At 42.7% G+C, this 20,317-nt stretch overlaps 1 protein-coding gene across 2 annotated transcripts in view; it reads left to right on the forward strand.

Moving 5' to 3' along the window:
* The first annotated feature begins 4,628 nt into the window (after nt 1–4,628).
* Nucleotides 4,629–20,317, forward strand: part of DAAM2 (dishevelled associated activator of morphogenesis 2) — a 243,722-nt gene continuing 228,033 nt past the window's right edge. For both annotated transcript variants that reach the window (XM_073338564.1, XM_073338566.1), the window contains exon 1: nt 4,629–4,718. The gene's annotated coding sequence lies outside the window, so the exon portion shown is untranslated. The remainder of the gene's footprint in view (nt 4,719–20,317) is intronic.

Here is a 20,317-nt window from a genome sequence, read left to right on the forward strand (position 1 = left end):
TGTCATGGGACACCTATGTACCAATTCCACTTTATCACACTTGACATAAGGAATAGGATTTGCCTGTTCATTTACATCTTAAGTATTTTAAGAGACTCTTAGCTATTTATTTTAAATGTAAAGTTTAATCTACATTTTTTAATATAATTTACTGCTGAAAACAGAATTTATAACTAACATGGCCTTAAATAAAAGACCTTAATATAGAGTTTTATAAGGATGGAAATCCATCAAACATTCATGCAGTTTTCCATAGTGAATATGGGTCACCTTCTCAGCTTGATAGGACAGAAGCAATGTCTGAGGTGCAGTGGATGGCCAAGGGTCATAGTAATGGTCTGAAAGCTGGAATCTTTTATTTTTAGGACACACGTTGAATCCAGCCTAGATTTATAGGATCTGATAGGCTTTACTTTCTAAGTTTGCGAACCTATGTGAACAGAGAGTCATATCAGTCCGGCTCCATGTGAGTAGGTGCCTATGTCATAACTAGCAAACTCAGCAAAGATAGACTGGGGATAGACTGGATCCTGGAGACCAAACTCGTATTCCTGGAGGTGGTCCTTTCAGGATGGAGTTGAGGTGCATTGGTGGTGCAGTGTGTTGCATCTATTGACACTGCCCTGGCCAATGCTTTTCCTTTTCTCTGGATACATAGAGGATTTTGGTCTCTAGGTTTTTCCATCCAGCATCAAAATTACTTTTAAAAAAAGGAAATGATATTTGCAACCAGATTATGTACAAATGGTTGCACTCATTAATGTATCATTTGCTCGTGATTTTCAAGATTTCCATCTTTCCCCCTGCTCCGGACTGGACCTTAGTGTGGTCTTAGAAATTAATCTGAGGGACTGCATGAGTCACTGTACACAGCTCTCTCATTTCCAGCCCACAACAGCAGCCTTCACTGAGTTTATATCACGGGGAATTTGTTCAGGGCAGGCCACTGGAAAGCAAGACTCCTCATAGGGATGTGCTTGTGAGATCTGACAGAGAATCCCTGAAATATGCAGTAAAACCCATCGTTCCCTGCAGAGAGGCGGTGCAGCAGGCTTCAGAGGCCCTGTCTGATTCCCAGGAGGCAGCAAATGAGCTCCAGGCTTAGCTCTCAGGCAGATGCACAAGCTGGAGTAAGGCAGCAGGGCTGGGGAGTGAAGAGCCAAACTGACACTTACAGTAAACCTAGAGAACCCTACAAAACTGACATTCTGGGGGTCAGAGGGAGAGAGGCCTCTGAGGAAGTTCCAGTTGTTAGACAGCTGGATTGTATAGTGTAAACTGAGCTCTTTCTATTCTTATGAAAACCTTTCTGGTTCTTTAGCCCAGTGGTTCTCAACCAGGGGTACACATACCCCTGGGGTTATGCAGATGCCTTCTAGGGCATACATGAACTCATCTAGATATTTGCCTAGTTCTACAACAGGCTACATAAAAAGCATTAGCAAAGTCAGTGCAAACTAAAATTTTATACGCATAATGATGTGTTTATGCTGCTCTATATACTATACACTGAAATGTAAGTACAATATTCATATTCCAATTGAAATTTATTTTATAATTATATGGTAACAATGAGAAAGTAAGCAATTTTTCAGTAATAGTGGCATGGCATAGCTGTGCTGTGACACTTTTGTAATTTTATGTCTAATTTTGTAAGCAGGTAGTTTTTAAGTGAGGTGAAACTTGGGGGTACGCAAGACAAATCAGACTTCTGAAAGGGGTACAGTAGTCTGGAAAGGCTGAGAGCCACTGCTTTAGCTCTAAACAATAAAGTGTTGGGGAGAAAAGCTGTCTGGTGGAAAGCATTTTCTTTTTGCTGGAACTGCAGGATTCACAGAATCTTGTTGAAACAGGTGGTAGAAGTCCCTTTCTGAGTGCCTAGCACTTGTCTTCTGGATTTTCTCTCAAGGCCTTTGGTTGTGAGGGTAACATTTCAGTGTATTTGGCTAATTCACATTATGAAGTTATCAGAAAGGGCTTGATCCAAAATATACTGAAGTTAATTAAGTGATACTTATCGGCTTTGGCTCAGGCCCAAAATTTAATGGTGGTAGCATAGCAGAGAGATAATAAGAAATTATGAAATATTTCCGCACATAGGACCAGACTGTAAATTTGCACCTTGAGCAACTTGCACTGGCAAAAACCTAGCTTCGTGCCTGCAAACAGCACTTGCACGTCCAAAACTAGTAGTAAGACATCAACCTCTTGGATTTGCCTGAGCAAGTGCTGTTTACACATAAAGATTTGCAGGGATGTTCATACAAATAACTGTGCATGGAAAAATAACAGGCACTAATTTGTGAGCTCTTTGAACAACGTTCTGTATAGACGTAAAGTACATTGGGATCCTTTGAGATGAAAAGCACGATAAGAAGTAAGTATGGTATTTACACCCCTTCTGATACAGCCCCCTTACCTCTTATATATTTTACCTCGTCTACCTGTGCTTTTATACTGTGCCCATAACTATATCTGGGGCATGAGGTAGATTAGTCTATAACTCATTGTAATATTTCTTTCTCAGTTAATAATCTCTGCATTGTTGCTCCTGAATTTACTGGCTATCCTTTTATTTTAAGAAGCAAACACCCCTACTTTACTGGTCATTGGGAAGTTTAGACTTGAAATTAGATGAAGGTTTCTAACCATCAGAGGAGTGAAGTTTTGGAATAGCCTTCCAAGGGAAGCAGCAGGGGCAAAAGACCTATCTGGCTTTAAGATTAAACTCGATAAGTTTATGGAGGAGATGGTATGATGGGATAACATGATTCTGGCAATTAATTGATCTTTAAATATTCATGGTAAATAGGCCCAATGGCCTGTGATGGGATGTTAGATGGGGTGGGATCTGAGTTACTACAGAGAATTCTTTCCTGGGTATCTGGCTGGTGAATCTTGCCCATATGCTCAGGGTTTAGCTGATTGCCATATTTGGGGTCGGGAAGGAATTTTCCTCCAGAGCAGATTGGAAGAGGCCCTGGAGGTTTTTCGCCTTCCTCTGTAGCATGGGGCACGGGTCACTTGCTGGAAGATTCTCTGCTTCTTGAAGTCTTTAAACCACGACTTGAGGACTTCAATAGCTCAGACATAGGTGAGAAGTTTTTCGCAGGAGTGGGTGGGTGAGATTCTGTGGCCTGCATTGTGCAGGAGGTCAGACTAGATGATCATAATGGTCCCTTCTGACCTTAATATCTATGAATCTATGAATTTAGTGGAATATCCTCTCTTTCCCCGCCACTCCCCCGGCACACTCACAGCCACCTCCCTCCCTGTGAACGCCACAAAGACAGGCTTTGTCCTGGGGTTCTGAGTGCTTCCAGTTTTGTTCTGGTCTGAAATGGGGAAGGAAAACCTGCTTCACGGTTTGTTGATGCTTCTCATCCCACATGGAACTAGGAAGCATAGAGGGAGTTTGAAAATTTTGAACCTCTCAGTAGATATGGGACCTCATTTCAGTTCTGGAGTCTTACACAGGCACACTTAGTGGGTTTGGACAAATTTGGGCCTCAGTTTCCTCATCTGTACAACAGGGCTAATGATACTTCCTGACCTCACAGCATGGATCTGAGGATTAATTAGTTAATGTCTGTATAGTGCTTTAAGGTTCTGGGGCCAAATTCATCCTTGGTGTAATTCCATTTACCTCAATAGGATTACATCAGGAGTAAATTTAGCTCTTCAAGTCCAATTGTATATTGATGCTACTTCTTAAGAGAGGATTGGTTCTAATTCTTTTGCTTCTTTATATAGCCTCAGAAGTATACACCCTGCACAGCAGGTAAATTGTGCCACACTGTGCAATATGTGAGCTGTGCTGAAGAAATACCAGGTCCCTGCTTCAGAAAGAGAGCTGTGTCTAGGTAGAATACAATACAGAGCAAACACAGAGTGAGGGATTGCCACTTCCACTAGAATGTTCCTTGGGATGGGGGGGTTAGCGGTATTCTGAAGGAAGACAAAGAGTGAGCTGGGCATACGTTCATGAGGAGGCTTTTCCAGACATAAGGGGCAGACAGTTGGAAGGGGTTGTGGGAAAGGCAAAAGGAACAGACTGGGAGAAGCTTGGGAAGGACTGATTCATTCATCCCTAACTGAAGTCCTGTCACAGGCATGAAGCAGCAGAGGGATAGTCCAGTGGCATAGGGTGTGGTATGCTAAAGAAGCCCTCTTTGCCAAACGCAACAGGCCCAATATGAATAGCATCTGTGGATTGCACACTGCAATTGAGACACCCTCAGAAAAACCGCTATTGCAAATGGGGCCCGGTATGGAAGATTTTTGCCTCCTGGACCTAGATGTATTTACAGAAGGCAGAAAGGAGCAAGAGTTTTCTTTTGCCAGATTCTAAAACAGTTGCCTTCATTGTCTGCCTCCTACTGTTCCACCCCCCCCCCCCGCATATATACCCCTCCCAGACTCCCACCCTCCCCTTTGGGAGGTTTTCCATCTAAGTGTGAAAACTAGAAATCCCAAAGAACTGCAATCCAACCTCTACCTAGGGAAACTTTAAACCATTCATGCCATAAATATCTCTTAGAGGCTGCCTGACGTCAGAGGCTTCGGAGCGGGAGGCTGGTCTGAAAGTGAAAACAGCAGCAGTTCCAATCTGAGTACAGTACTGTGCAGGGAGCTACAGGAGAAGGACAAGCACTGCTCTGTGTGGATTATAGGACTGCAGAAAGGGGGGAACTGCGCAGAGACATGGGGACTACAATGTAAGTGCGGCTGCTGCAGCACCTCTCTCATTTCTTTATGAAAAAAGCTCAGGCAAGCCCTGCTTTCCTTTCTTTTCTAAAACAATCTGGAGACAGCTTGAGAGCTCAGATGATTCAGGTTTGGGTGTTTGTTTCTCTCAAGTGTACACACAGGGGCTGACAGAGCTTTCACGATGCGTGTGTGTGTGTGTTCATGTGAGAGAGAGATTTTTGGAAAGCTACCAAATGAATAGGGGATTGAAATGTTCTGGTAGCAGGACAGTTAAACCCCAAATAAACCCCAGGCAAGATACAACTTTCTTCAACTTTTTCACATCGTGTAATTTATTTTTAACCCTTTCATTCCTAACACTCAGCAGTGAGAGATTCCTCTTTCAGTGTCAGAAGCAAAGCAGTTTCCGGGCTCTGTGACAGTGGACGGAGTAGTTCTGTCCAATCCTGTTTGTCAGGCTTCTTAGGGGAGCAGATACTTAAATGCTTATTAGATAATACTTATTAAATCCTGAATACCAAGCACCTCAGTGCTGTATAACCTTGTGCCATTGGCTCTCTGGGGGAGCTTGGTAATTATATAGAAGAAGGAATTGAGAACTCTCAAGTCAGAAAACTAACTGTACCCTTTTCTGGGGCATCCCTGAGGAAGGCAGCTACTGCAGCAAGGAAAGACTCACAGTAGAAAGGAGGGGAGCAGGTGTGTCCCCAGGGATAACAAATTAAGGGATTGACAGCATAGACCAGCATTCTGATCCCAATGAAAACAGGTTTTTTTCTACCTTTATAACCCAAAGGATTCTCAAGCAATTTGTGAAGCCCTCTCTGTTAAAAAAAAGGCATATTCGCTGTAGGACAAAGATTTTATGTACTTATTTTTTATGAAAATTGAATAACACGCTGTACTCAATGTTAGTGCAATTAAATTAGCCACCTCTGTACATACACAGATTCACTTGCACAATTCTCCATCTGCAGCATGAAATAGCTGTTCTGAACAGACTTGGACGTTGCTGACTCCAGACTGAGTTGTTCAATGAGATCTCCTCTGCTTAGATTCTGTTTTCTTTCTAACCAGAGGTTTGAAGTGAATAAAGATTTAGATTTCCTTACCCGGACAGACAGGAGAGTTTGATACATGTTTGGTGACACTGACCTCATTAACATGAGATTTGAAAAAGACAGACTCCTTTACAACTGAGGGGGAGTTTGGTCAGTGCAGGTGTTGTAAGAAAAGGCAATGCTGTTTAATGAGTTGGGATGAGCAGCAGAATTGGTGTGATTTGTACCATGTCAGTGATGTCAGAAATTGGCTTCAACAAACAAGCAACCACAAAAAAGGCTGTTTCAAGTCAGTGCTAACTGGGCTGCTGTTTCTGTAATGCAATAAGTCTACAAATACGTTTCTTCTTGTGAGTGGGTGGCGGGGGGATAGAATTGGAGAATGAGGAGAAGCGAAATAAAATATCTTTTGGCTCTTTTAAGCTAAATCAGGTACATCCAAGTTTCTGTACGTAGAGTAGCTGCAGGAGTCTCCCTCTGTGCTTGAGTGGGTGGTGTAATGCCTACACCAGCTAATGAAATGGGGCACTGTTTCAATGGACAGATGTTCAAGGGCTAATCCAACAGAGCTATGCCATGCCATGCAATACAAGCTTGCCTGAGCTGAAGGAAATTAAATTAAATTAAGTTAAAAAGAACATGATTGTGTGTGTGCTGAGGGCCAAATCCTGCTGTCATTTACCCTGGTGTAAATCTGAAGTTAAATCAAGTGACTTCTAAGGTATTAGCTCTGGGTTTATGCTGGCGTAGCGCAGCAGCATTCAACCTTCCCTATTTATTTTTCATTGGGTTTTATTTCCAGTAACTAGGCAGCTGCTTTTCCAAGAAGCATTTCTTCACAACAGCCTAATTGCACTGGCTGGCTGGCAACATGAAGAAAAACCAGTTAAAAAGGGTTTTACAAGTTGTTAGGAGCTGAAAATGTTTTCTCCAGTAAACGCTGACATAATTAACAAGGGTAACAATGACTAGACAGACAATTTCAGGTGGCTCAGCAGTGACTCAGGCTGGCATACTGGGCTGCTGGAGCTGGAGCTGGCAGGGGATAGAGGAGAAAACTTCACATTCAGGAGCTAGTGAGGAAGAGCTGATCATGTCTCTCTTCTTTCCATACACCCCCACCTGAGCAGCTGGCCAGTGAGCAACTCTCCCTGTAGAGGTTTGAAAGTTTGGAAGAGGCTAGAGGGAAAAGAGATCTTCCATAATGGTCCCCAGGAGGCAGTGCTACACGTACAGCTGCTGGGGGGGAAATGGGAAGGGGAGCCACTGACATGATAGGAGACAAGTATGGTGCCCCAGAACGAGTGGGTGAGCTGTATATAAATGTGATCCCCAATATGGACCAGATTACTTCAACAGAGAGAGCCTGCACTTGGTTGCTTCATTCATAGGTTAGTGCCATAAAAGGGAGAGAGAATTTTGGAAGGCCGTAGAAAGCAAATGCTGTATTAAAAGGACGGTGTTGGTTTCCTTGTTGGGTTCTGGCTTCAGGGTGCAGCAGGATAATTTCTCAATAAAATCTTCATGCCAATCATTGTGTGACCCTGAAGGTTTAAAATATCTTCATTGTGCGTTGTAAATCCAATCACGTGATCTTACAAAGCTGAGTCAGCAGTTTAACCTTTTAACATCTTGTTTCTCTGTAATGTTTTGCTTGCTGGTGCTATACTTGCAGTTTACCTTAGCTGCGTTTTCTGTATCTCTAGGATATGATCCTGCTTTCATTGAAATCAGTGGAAAATCTTTTCAGCAAGACTGGGCCTGTTGTCAAGGAACACTGACTGTAAACTTTCTAATCCACTCTTTTTCTTCATGCAGAGACTGAGATCCTGCTAGAGTTGAGCAGTCTCATGTAGTCATCCTCCAGATGGAGCATTTCTGTTTCTGATCCTTCTCCCACAGCAATTGGAAGATTCCCCTGGGCTTTTGTGGAATCTTAAGAGCATATCAAGCCATTTTAGGGCAGCCACATGTCCTAATTGTTGAGAAATGGGAGGACCCCATTTCCTGACACTAAGGGTAAAGCTGTGTGGGAGATTTGGCTTTCAGCTCTTTAATTAATGCGAATTTTCAAACTCAGGCCAGTCCTATGGAGATCTGACCCACCAAGGCAAAAGCAGCATGTTCCTAAACCAAACAAAAACTGACTGCTCTGTTTTTAATCAAATGAAACATATGTTTGTTTTCATGTTTTTTATCCAATTACAAATGGACAGAGGTATCTCTTTAGGCTTTTTCCTCTCTCCACTCTCCTTCCCCAAAATGTGGCTCCTTTGATGTGTTGCCATTCCAGTAGGTTGGTCATGGTAATACGCATTGTAATAACATGTATTGGATCTGATTCTTTTTTCATATACATCAGTTTTATACCACTGTAACTCTATTGACTTCAATAGAATCACTCCTGATTTACACTTGTGTAAGTGATATCAGGACCAGGGTTGTTAACCTCTAAGTGCTATACCGACATTAACTGTGTTTCAAAATGCTCCTGAAAGCTCAGTAAGTTAATACGATTGGGCCAGAACCTTAGCTGATGTAAACTGGCATAGCAGCAACTGAGTTCCAGTTTACACCAACTGAGTGTAAATTGGCCCATTGTCTCCAGCTGAAAAAATCATAGAATCATAGAATATCAGGGTTGGAAGGGACCTCAGAAGGTCATCTAGTCCAACCCCCTGCTCGAAGCAGGACCAATTCCCAGTTAAATCATCCCAGCCAGGGCTTTGTCAAGCCTGACCTTAAAAACCTCTAAGGAAGGCGATTCTACCACCTCCCTAGGTAACGCATTCCAGTGTTTCACCACCCTCTTAGTGAAAAAGTTTTTCCTAATATCCAATCTAAACCTCCCCCACTGCAACTTGATAAATGGGTGAACTGAGGCACAGACCTGCTCACCTTTACACCCAGTGAAAATCTTTAGTAACCCCAGAGACTTCAATGAACTTACTTCACATTTCTATTGTAAAGTTCAAATAGCAGCAGAATTTGGCCCAGAGAAATTGAGGACCACATTCTGGGTCTCTTTATTTTTGGGCCCCAGTTTAAGACACTTAGACACACAAACTGCGACACCCAAAATTGCAAGTTACTTTTGTACATGCTGGCATAAGTGACAATGCCAAACCTACAAAGTGAGTTTTAGACTGGTGTAACCCCACTGAAGTCAATGGAATTACTCCTGATTTACAGCAATGTAAGTAATAGAAGAATTGGGTCCAGTGAGTCAGTGTCCAAGCTTAGAGAAATCTCGAGAGCTTTTGGATGTCAGTTCTCCTCTCACGTATTGATCTCTTGAATGGTCATGTAATAGCTTCTCACAATGGTTTTTCTGGTAGAATTTGTAACTCCCATGTAGTGTTTGCTTTGTGGTCCATGTCAGAGTCCCTCTAATATGCAAAGTGTCTGTCACCTTGGTATCTAATCACTGAGGTCCTGGCATGTCTGGTGATCTCTGCTGTGTCAGATATTGCCTTCTGGTCTCATGAGTTTTGGAGTGTTGGAGGGAGGTGGGGCAGTGCATCTGACCCAGAGAAATCCAGAAGTTTGTGGGTTTTGAATAGAGAAGCTACTCAGAGCTGTACAGAGAGAAAGCGAGACTTGAGACCCTTTTGATAGGTTGCAGTCAAAGGTAGGGGTTTCCCTGGAGTCACAGAAAGGGGAATGCAGAGACTTGTTTAAGGTAGGAAGAGGGAATCAGGTCTGGGGTCAGGTAAGGAACAATGGATATGACTTGACTGGAAGGAGTAGAGAGGGAGAAAGAGAGGTAACCTCAAGAGGCTGGGAAAAGCTTTAGATAAACTTTCCAGGGCCCATCACACATTGCCACCAAAATGGAATGAACTCCTTCCCTAAATAGCAAAAGCTTGCTTACTTGCTGGCCTCAAAGCAATAATCTCTAAAGTCGACATTTCTTGTCACAAGCTTTGAAGTTCACATTTGTTTTTGTTCAAGAAGAATTTTTCTCTTAGCTGTGTCCCAAGATGACTCAAACGCTGGCGAAACATGTTCCTGCCCAGTTCAGCTTTTATTTGAACTGAGTGTCAAGCCGAGCTTTGAGCCCCAGAAGCTCTTGTCAATTCTCTGTCCTTGGTGGATTTTTTAAAAAGTTGACTGGAAAACAAAGGAGTGTTTTTAGCGTGTGTTTCTGTTGATTCATGACAGCTAACAAACCTAGATTTTTTTCGTTGTTTGTTTGAAGGGGGAGAAAAAAGCTTTTAGCTGTTTGATGACTGAATTTATGAGCTATGAAGTCCTGACAGGTTAAAACTTACACAGAAACTTGTGGGAAAATGTCCAGCCTCTTTGAGTCAAACTACACAGATACCATTTAATTTTTAAGACTGGGACTGAAGATGTGTTTCCAGGAAACCTGGAAGAAAAGACCTAGCTTTTGGCAAATACAGCAAAGCAAGTTGGTTGTTCATCATCAATATATGGGTACCAGTGTCCCCAAAATGAACCATTAGAGCGGACAAAGAAACGCTAGAAGAAATAAGTCATTTTCACTATCTAGGGATTGAGCTGTGCAATATTGGTGACACCCTGCTAGATGTCAAGCAACAAATATCAAGAGCAGCAAACTACTTTCATAAACTTGTCAAGAATAGAAAAAGGAGCATCTTGGGCACTGACACAAAAATACAATTTTTTTAACACTGCCATCATATCTGTTCTCTTGTATGAAGCAGAGTCACGAAGTCTGCAACATAAATTGATAAGCAGATCAACTCACTCCAAAATAAATGCCCGCGGAAGATCTTCAAAGTCCATTGAAAGGGTTTCTTGCAACATTAGAAATTCTAAGTAGAACAAACCAGTCTAAAGCATCAGATATGGTGAGAATACGACGATGGACATATTTAGGACACACTTTAAGGATACCACCAACACAACTTCCACAGTGAGTGATAATTTGGACACCACCTGGAAAGAGAAAAAGAGGGCAACCTAGAAAAACGTTATGCAGAACAAAACGGAAAGAAGCCAGATCTATTAACACGACACTCAGAAGCCTGAGCAGACCAACTTGACTGAAATAAATGGCAGAAACTTATGGCTTCCTGCGGTTGAGGGAGGATAAAGAAAGAAGATATAGTTTAGAGAACTATATTTTTCAAGTTACTTTAAGTAGGGAGTAGCGAGGTGTGTTTTGGTTGCCAAAGTTATGAACAACCGAAATAGGAGATTATAATGGAAACTTCCTGGCAGTACTGTTCTTAGCCTACCAGCTGGCAGATACACATTATGACTAACTATGGCATAGATCCACCAAAATCACACATTCCCCCCAAGAAAACAAATCATCCCCCCATCTAGCTCCCTTCACTGGGATTCCATGTTCATCACTTTCAATGCATGTTACCTTCCATTCTTCTTCCCGTACTGATTTTTGATCTTTCCTCTCTGCTCCCCCTAGATAGATTCTTGTCTACACTAGGAAACTGGTCCATTGTTGACAATGATTGTCAGTAATGGATCTGCCCCAATTGGCTGAGATAGGTTTATTTGCTAGAGTAAACAGGACAAAACAATTGTTGACACCTCCATAGAGAGGGTGATTTAAGATTTAGTTCCACTGATGAACATTCTCAGCAACAGGCAGTATGTTAGTGCAAATGGGGTCTTGATTTCTCACTGACTCACTGCTGGCCATGTTGTCTGGATGCCTAGGATATGAGTCCCCTGCTTTAATCCACCTCAGCAGAATCCTGACCCCCTCCATGCAGGAGACTCCTTTGTTGTCTGCACATCAGATTAAAGAAAGCAACATCTTAACCAAACATAAGGAGACTTTAGTCCTTTGCTACTTTCAAAGCCACGTATACAGCGGGAGCCAATTAAACTGTGATGCCAGCAGCTGAATGCATGGTGAGACATTCAGTTGTGGTTCTTGCCTATTTTCTGATCTGTCAGCCTCCTTTGACACTATTATACAGGGCGGAAGTTATAACAACATCAGGGCCCTGCCAATACAGACTGTTCTCCAGCTGTGTCCTACTGAGATATGAACATGTCCTCATTGCTTCTTTCCATATTTTTACTGCCCTGCGGGTCAGATGTCCCGATGAGTGAATCCCTGTGGCTCTGGTGCAGAGGTCCTGAACTATGTTGCTGGTGACAGAAGTTCAAAGCTTGACCTTAACCTTTCATCATCAGCAGGAGTCAGGCAGCTAGCCTATGTGAGTGTAGCAGAGTCTGTAGCACTCAGCATTGTTAAGCTTTGGGGAGAAGAGCAGATGCACCCTCTGAGTAGGTGAAATTTTTCTTAGGGAACCCATGAATAATTTTCCAGCTGTGCCTGGGCCTATCTAGAATAGCTTTATGTACTTTCTGAGGGACACGTGTTCAGGTCTAAATGTCCAACTGCCCTGCATGACACATTTTTTGCTTTAAACGGAGGCAAAATTTTATAAGGAACAATTCACTTCACCATCTCCTGTATTAATCACAAAGACAATGTTAATACTCACACCCAATGGGCCATCTCCAGAGGCCCTTACTTTGATTTTACTCAGCCCTTATTCAGATCAAGCTTCTATTTGTCTGAGAAAGAACTAAATGAAAACTGGTATTATGAAATGTTATCGCTTCCACATAACATCCTTGCACCTTTCATAAAACGCACATGCGGAGAGTGTAGCACCTTGAGACTCGGAGCTAAGTTTTCAATCACTGGGCTCCATTTTTGCAGGTGCAAATGGCAGCAAAATAATTTTTGCTATATGTCAGGTCTTCTAGCCTTGGATTTGCAAGAACAATCAAGGATTTAGACAACTAAGTGACATTTGCTGCACCTGCAATTATTTTCATGTACAGAAATGGAGGCTCACACAAAGCTGGGCTGAAATATGGTCTCTAATGTCTATCCAGAATGTTATGGAGCAGGGACATGATAGTCCAGCTCTGTACAATGCACTGACTCAAAAAAAAGATGGTTAATTGCACTGGGGTAAGACTGTAAATGTTGTATCCTTGCCTGCTTCACCTGACAGCAGGAAGTTAACTTGCCCCCACTCCCTGTGGCTAGCCCCAGGTACTGATGGTGCATTAATCAAAGGGAAAGCATTCTAAGTACACTGCAGACTGCATTGGACATAAAGTCCAAGTGATTAGAGAGCTCCCAGTAGACCACAGTGACATGTGTGACCAAGGCAAATCAAAATAGAAACAGGTTGTGAAAAATCCTGTGTATCTCCTTTTGTTTCTCTTTCTTTTCACGCTTGGATGTTGCCCTGAACTTTGACCTAACTGGCCTATTGGGAAGTATGTCCCTTAGCTCTGATAAAACAACACCAGGAATAGTTGTTTCTGGGCACCTCAATACCAGGGCCAAGGGTGTTAGGAGGACTTCCAGATTCTTATGATGCAATTGGCCAATAGAATTCAACTACTATTGACTGACGTATCAAGGGGCTTTGGGACTTTCTTTTCCACTTGAATCAGATAATGTACTTTTTTAGACAAAAAAATAAAAATAAACCTAAACCACAAACAAACTAGAATGGGTTTGGAAACTTAGAACCAGGTCCTGTGACGTGCTGTATCTCCTGAGGGAGGGTGAGTGCTCTCAACTTCCACTGAAGTCATGTTATCCTGAATCTTGACTTTGCTTCTGCTGAATGATCAGTGCAAAATCTACATTGCCATTAACTGCTGGTGTCCTTTAGTTAATAATGGACACTTCCATGAATATTGGGTTCAGTGCTCCCAAACTGGTTCTGTTTCTTGTTAACAGATCAGCTCACACACCATGAATGTGGAAGCCATGTTCTCCAACTTTTATATTTAAACTGAATGACCCAAAGGACCATAAGCCTGGCTGAGTTTCTACATTTGTTGTACATAATCTGGCACAATTCGTACCACCCACTTCCAGGTTCAGGGTTCATAAGAAGCAACTCACAGCTCTGTAGTGCCTAGAAAAGTTTTTTAAACCCACTGAATGTCATACAGATACAATGCTAGATTGGGCTGGTAGTTCTGGGTCTTCAGGTAAGTAAGCTGAACACTGCTTCTGAACAGCATCCCTGGGAACTTCAGGGTAACAGAGAATGCAGTACTGGTTCTAGTCAGCAGTACCAGGACTTGAGGAGTTTGTTCCACAGTCTGTGTGCAAGTTCCTTAAAAGAGAGGACTCGCTTTTAAATATTCATCACACAAGCATGCATTAGTCATTGCATTATTTTAGTGTCTGCATATCTGTTACTCCCAGTAATCTTTTGGCAGACTTTCCCCCATCCTCAGAGGTACACTCTCACCTCTCCTTAGTTTGGGTCATTTTCACCATGCCTATCCCAGAAGTTGTCATTGTCGTGCTTGAGTTTTGTGACTGTAGGTGATGGCACCAGGGAGAAAAAGTAGCAGCTCAGGAGATGCTACGATACTGAATTACTGGAGGAAAATTTTCAGGAAAGGGTTCTCCATAACCCTGCTGGAGCACTGCTTCCACTTACCTTACCACTGCCTTCACCTTCCTAACCACAGCCACTTGTTCTGCCCATCCCTTCCTATCCAGCAGCTGATGGTGCTGCCCTTGTGGTGTGGGACTGGCCATCTAACCCAAGCCTAAGCAGAGCTCTGCTGCACTGACCTGCTGGGCCAGAACGGGCCTTTAAATTTCAAATGTTTGATATCTGTGGGGAGATTTCCCTATAGGCCCATTTCTTCAGGCTTCTCTGTTGTACGGTCTGTTCTACATGACAATAGGTTATCAACATTTTATGATTCTGGCTCTCTTGAACTGTACCAGGGAGCTGCAGAAGGTCTCCTGTGGGCAGACTGTGTCACAGGTCTAAAAGCAGCCTCTTTGCCTGCGTTTGCCTGGCTGGCTATGCTGAACCAAGCAACATCAATCATGGCGTATGCAACTGGACAAGACATTTGTAAACTCCATTATGGAAACTAATGAGCTGCAGGTGAGGGCTAGGCTGCTGCTGTAGCCAACTCCCAGTTGCTTGCTTATTAAATTCTATAAGCTAAGCAACGTGGTCAGTACTTGGATGGGAGACCTGTGATTAAAAACTCAGCACGAAGCAGAAAGTGGTGTTGATGATTTAGATGTCTGTAGACATCTAAACTCTGAACCCTTTCCTGACAATTTCAAAGAAGAGATTGAAATCTGCAGAAGAGGATGGTAGGAGGCATATTTGGAATTGAACCATCACGTCCTATGGTGTTTTTGAGTTCTAGTTGATGTCAGTGGGGACTGGATTGGGCCCCTAAGGTTTAATTTTCAGACACACAGAGCACCCATACCTCCAATTCACTTAAAATGGAGTTGTGGGCGGTACAGAGAGATTCAGTCACTTGCCTAAAGTCACGGAGATAGTCAAGATCAGAGCCAGAATGAGAATGCAGCAGTTCTTGGTTCCCATTGAATAAGCAATTACACATGAAAAACTGATACAACCTCCGGAGCCGTGCAAGAATCTTGTTTAACAGCAAGTCTTGAAGTAGGTCATTAGATTTTATTTTTTTAAATTGCTATATTTTTCATAACAATAGCAGCTACCATCATCTGTGCAGCAGGACTGGCTATCAGCTGAGTAGGAACATTTTTCTGTTAATAAGAGCTCTCCTCCCATCATACTGGCCATTTAATAAACACCAGGAAACTGTTTGAAAGTCCTAAGCAGTGGTTCAGCAGAGACCCAGCTGATCACTGAGTGTGGCTGTGAGGCTCTGCAGTACATCACACTTTTAAAATGCACTGCTTCTTGGTTGACTATGTTAGGGAAGTTATCTTGCGTGGCTTTTTGTATATGCATTAGACGGGGAGAGGATGCAGGAAACCCTGTCCCCTAATGGCAGCCATACTTTTGGCTAGGGCTGTGTGGAACACGGAATGACCCTAGAGGTGGCATGTCAGGGGGAGCCACAGTCCCCTCACTCCCTGCACATTAGCAAGTGTTGGCAGGAGAATGCTGGGAGGCCCTGGCCAGACCTTTTTAAAGATGTAGCAATTCCCACTGCTCTCATTACTATCCTTCAGCAACCAGGAGGCACTATGCCTTGCAAAGACAATCACACAAGTTTGGAGTGTTTGGTTTGGGCCTCTCTGGATAACAAGTTCAACATGGTTCAGAGCTGGAGTGGGGACAGGGCCAGAAAGGTGAGTTATACATCTTTTGTATTTAGCTGAGTTTTCCGAACATTGAGGTCTGAGATGAGCTTCTGCCTAGCCTCCTGGCATTTGTCTGAGGCAGGTGTTATTATCTGTATTTTAGTGAAATGGAGTCAGAGACATGCATTGACTTGCCCCTGGCCATATGGAAATTCACAGATAGTCAGGTTTGCAACTTTGTTACTCAGGAGCACACAGATGAATGGTATGTACTGCACCTTTAAAAGGAGAAGATCCCCTCCCCTTACTTGCAGCAGATGCAGCTGCCCTTGTGTTGAGATGCAGCCTGCTGAAGAGGAGACACACACACTGTGCTCTCTCTCTTGCTCTTTCATTAAGATTTTGTTCATGTTTTTATTCTCGTTTAATATAAAATAAAGGTCTTCATGATAACTGTAAATATATTCAATGTACTGTATGTATTTCATGATGACTGTAAAAATTATGCTCGTATATTAAAAAGTCTATTGGTTCTTGTAATTACTGATCCTCCAGTAGAAACCAGTACAGACCAGTAGAAACCGATAGAGACCAAATGAAGGGTTTCTAAAACATCTAACCGAAGGTTCCCTTGCTACACAGAGATGCGCAAAAATGAAAATGCTGGGATGATAAAGTTAATGCAACTTTTATGCCTTTCAAAAAGACGTTCAGTTCAGGTTCACTCTGGAGTTTTGACCAAAATTTCCTGTCTGTTCTTATTTTATCTGAATACCTTTGCCCATCCCTGTCTGTCAGCCATAACTGTTTGTGTCAACTTCCCCATGGCCCAGCACGGAGTGTGCAGGCCCTTTCCTTTAAAGCCCTCAGAATTTACATAACCCTGGAATTGTAGCAATGTGAAATGTGGCTCTGGTTACAATAACAAGGATTTAGGGAATGCAGAGAGAGATTGGAACTGCAAAGGCATAAAAGCAAAACAAAACAAAACCCCACATGCTGTTTTCATTTTCAGCAGCCACGTGAGAACTGTCCTCTGGTTTCTGGCTATAAATAAATTGCTGTCGTCACAGGAAGATGGAAAACAAAACAATTTGCATTCCTCCCAAATTTTCATAAGGTTATAAAAAAAGGAAAGGTAAATGTTTCTTAAGCAAAATATGTCTGTGCAGAGGAAGGTTTAATTAACACTCAAGGGGCCTGGCATTTGCATCAAGCGAAGAAGTTTGACATTAATCCTCTCTGCCCCCTGCCTCCCTGCCAACCCTCCCAAGCAAATCACTTAGAGCTGACTGTGGATTTAAGACACAATGCCATAGTGGTGCTGCTGCTAAGGATGCAGAGGCCTACTGTCCCAGTAGCAGTTTAGGCAGGCACAATGCCTTTGAGAGCAGTGCCCGCTGCTAGCCCGTTACAAAGCACAGCCTACCTCTTCTGGCTGGTGCTCTGCTGGAGAGGTGGGACCTTGGTCCCACATTTGTCCCACCCCTTCTATCCCCTTTACAGAATCTAATGCCTCTGTCAGTACTAGACTACCCAGGAAAGCAAGGACCAGGATTGTGAGTGGCTCCTCTGCAGAGGCATGAGAATGAAGGGAAGGGTCTTTGGGCCCTCTCCCCAACCATGTGCATTTATGCAAAGCCAGGCACAATCTTGCCCTTACGTTTTTCAGGGACAGATTCAACCATAGGCTGAATGGGAGACCAATTGAAGTGTTAGCAGATATGCACTGACTTGGGCTGTTGAGTTTAGCTGCAGTAAGAAGCTGCCCAAATAGAAGAGCTCTCTCCTCTGAAAACCCATCCGTTGGGTGTGGGAAGTGGGATAAGGCATAGCTAGACCTAGAACACCCTTGCTCACCAGAAATTGATCCCAACAGTGAAGGCTGCAAGAAGAGGCTTCCCAGAAGACTTTGTATAACAAGAACCCATTCAAGGACCACAGGCTTTAGGAAGGGGCTGGATTACCAAGAGGCAAGTCCTCCATCATAGCAAAGGGGCAGGGAATAGAAATGTGGCTGACTTGTGATGAGGCAGGTTAAGAGATGGGGAATCAATTTAATGTCTTGAACAGTGGAACAAAAATATTCTTTATATACTGTACTTATGGCCAGTGCACTGTACTGGAAACTAGTACTATTAGGAAGAGGCAAGCCAAAGAGATAGCCTTTGAATTCAGATCTGGATTAGGTACGGACAAGGGATCAGGCTCCATGGCAATGACATAGGGATGGGTTGGATCTGGGAATTTCAGTAAAGGAGCAGGATAGGAGGAAGGTCAAATATGAAGCTCTGACTTTGGTGTCTCTACTGTTAATGGACCTTCCTGTAACTTCCTCCTCATCAACACTTGGCTAAAAAGTCGTCAGTACCTTCTCTTTATAACATGAATGGGTGCTGTGGCAATTACTGTGCTGTCACAAATAAAGGATTCTGACTGCAATTCAAGAATACAAAACAAAACAAATGAACTTTTATGAAACAAGGTTACTGTTTTCATGCAAATGTCCCCAATAATGAAGAAAATCTGAAGAAGAGAAATACAGAGAGTATTGTATAATGTACAATTTACACTTATACAAAGCACATTCTACCGAAAAATCTCAAAGTGTACTACAGTGTATTAGCCCCATTTTACCTATGAGGAAACCAGAGCAAGAGAGAATTAGGGGTATATTTTTAGAAGAGTTGAGGCCAAGTGTCCTTGTTTTTGAGGCAGAGGGACAATTTGAACCCACATTTTGCGACCACAAAATTAATTGTGACCACAAATGTGATTATTTTCACCACTAACTACCCAGTTCCCTTGCAGCTTGATAGCTGGGGGTACAAGTACTCAGATTTGCATTCACAATTTAGCTGTGGATATAAAAATGCTGGCACACATTTTGCAGGTGCAAATTACTCTTGCCCTTCTGAAAAGTTACCCCTGTGTGATTAGCCCAAGGTCATGCATAGAGTCACTGGCAGAACTGGGTACAGAACCTCTGTAGTGTGTTTCCACACCCTTCCTCTAATACTAGATCATACCTCCTCCCACAGAGGTTTGGTTCTAAATGAAATGTCTCAATAACGAGTGAGTGTCTCTTTAGAAAAGGTAGTGTAGTCTTTGCAGTCAGCTAGATTCAGCAATAGAAATACTAATGGATATTGCTCTAGTTGAAAATCTAAAAAGAGGATTTTAACTCTCTCTATTAAAATAGGGAATGTGTTTTTTATACCAATGAGACAGAGAGTGAGCAGATGAATGCAGGTGTAAGGCTCCATAAAGTTTTTACTTCAATGTGTTTGGGGTGACCACATTACTCATAAGTGGTTAGATCATGAGTGGGTTATGCAGGTCATCCCAAATAAATACCAATAAAATGCTTTCACTCCCCTCACATTGTGAAGGATCTTATTTATACCATTTTTTTCTTGGCTGTCCCCCCCCCCCCCCCCGACCCCTCTTTGAAGTACATTAGCTACTATGGGAACAATGTTACTAGTCAAGACAGGGATTCGTTTCAATACCAAGTGGAGTGTAAAGCCAGTCGATATAATAGTTTGAAATCTGTAGTGTGACCCATAGGACTTTACATGATGATTATTTTGACCACATATGTGGTTTTAATAAATACAAGTGAATTGGATAACTCAGGCACTCAGGCTGGATCCAGAAACGTATTTAGGTACCCGTCCCCCAGACTTAAACATCTAAGCCCCAGTTTTAGGCACTACCACAATACACAGTGACAAAATCTGCATTTTGTGTCTCTGCTGTCCTTTTCTTTGCCCTTTTGTGTGTCACAAAGTGAGCTGAGCCTTTAAGTGAGTGTTGGGTTCAACCTCAATTATGACTAGTTTACCTCTCAGTCCAGGTGTCATGTGATGGAAGTACATGACTAGGAATCAAGCCTGTTGGGGAATATAAGGGCAGCCTGAATTCAGTTGGTGAGGCTCAGGGTTTTAAGGGTGTTTAATGCTTATTGAAATTAATAGCAGTTGGGAGCCTACATACCTTTGAGGATCTGGGCCCACGAGTGTGTTGGGGAGAGTGTGATGTTATTGACAGGAACTGTGACCATATAGATCATTGTTGCACCTGGTCTTGTATGGAGGAGGCCAAGTCGGGTGTCGATGGAAAGGTTGTAGTTTGCTGGTTATGGTTATGCTGTCTGTATGTGTGTATCATTTTTGTATTCGAAGTTATTAATATTGGCTATGTACTTGTTTGTTTTTAAGTAGCCCCAGTGAAGCATTTGGTCAGCTACTTGAGAAAAGACTATTCTCAGTAAGTGCCCAATCAAGAAACACTTAAGCTGACAATGAACTTTGAGAGACACTAATCCACATCTGAGCTTTCCTGGGAACGTTCAAACTAACATGTAAGCAATGGCGTCGGCCTGTAAAGAACTGTAAAACCCTGTAGGAGACTTAGGGTTAGAGAAGACCTGGGAAGTCACTTTCTACACCAGTCAGATGGAAAGGCCTGGCTGGAG

This window comes from Lepidochelys kempii, chromosome 3 (genome assembly GCF_965140265.1).
Source record: "Lepidochelys kempii isolate rLepKem1 chromosome 3, rLepKem1.hap2, whole genome shotgun sequence".
Classification (NCBI taxonomy): domain Eukaryota; kingdom Metazoa; phylum Chordata; order Testudines; family Cheloniidae; genus Lepidochelys; species Lepidochelys kempii.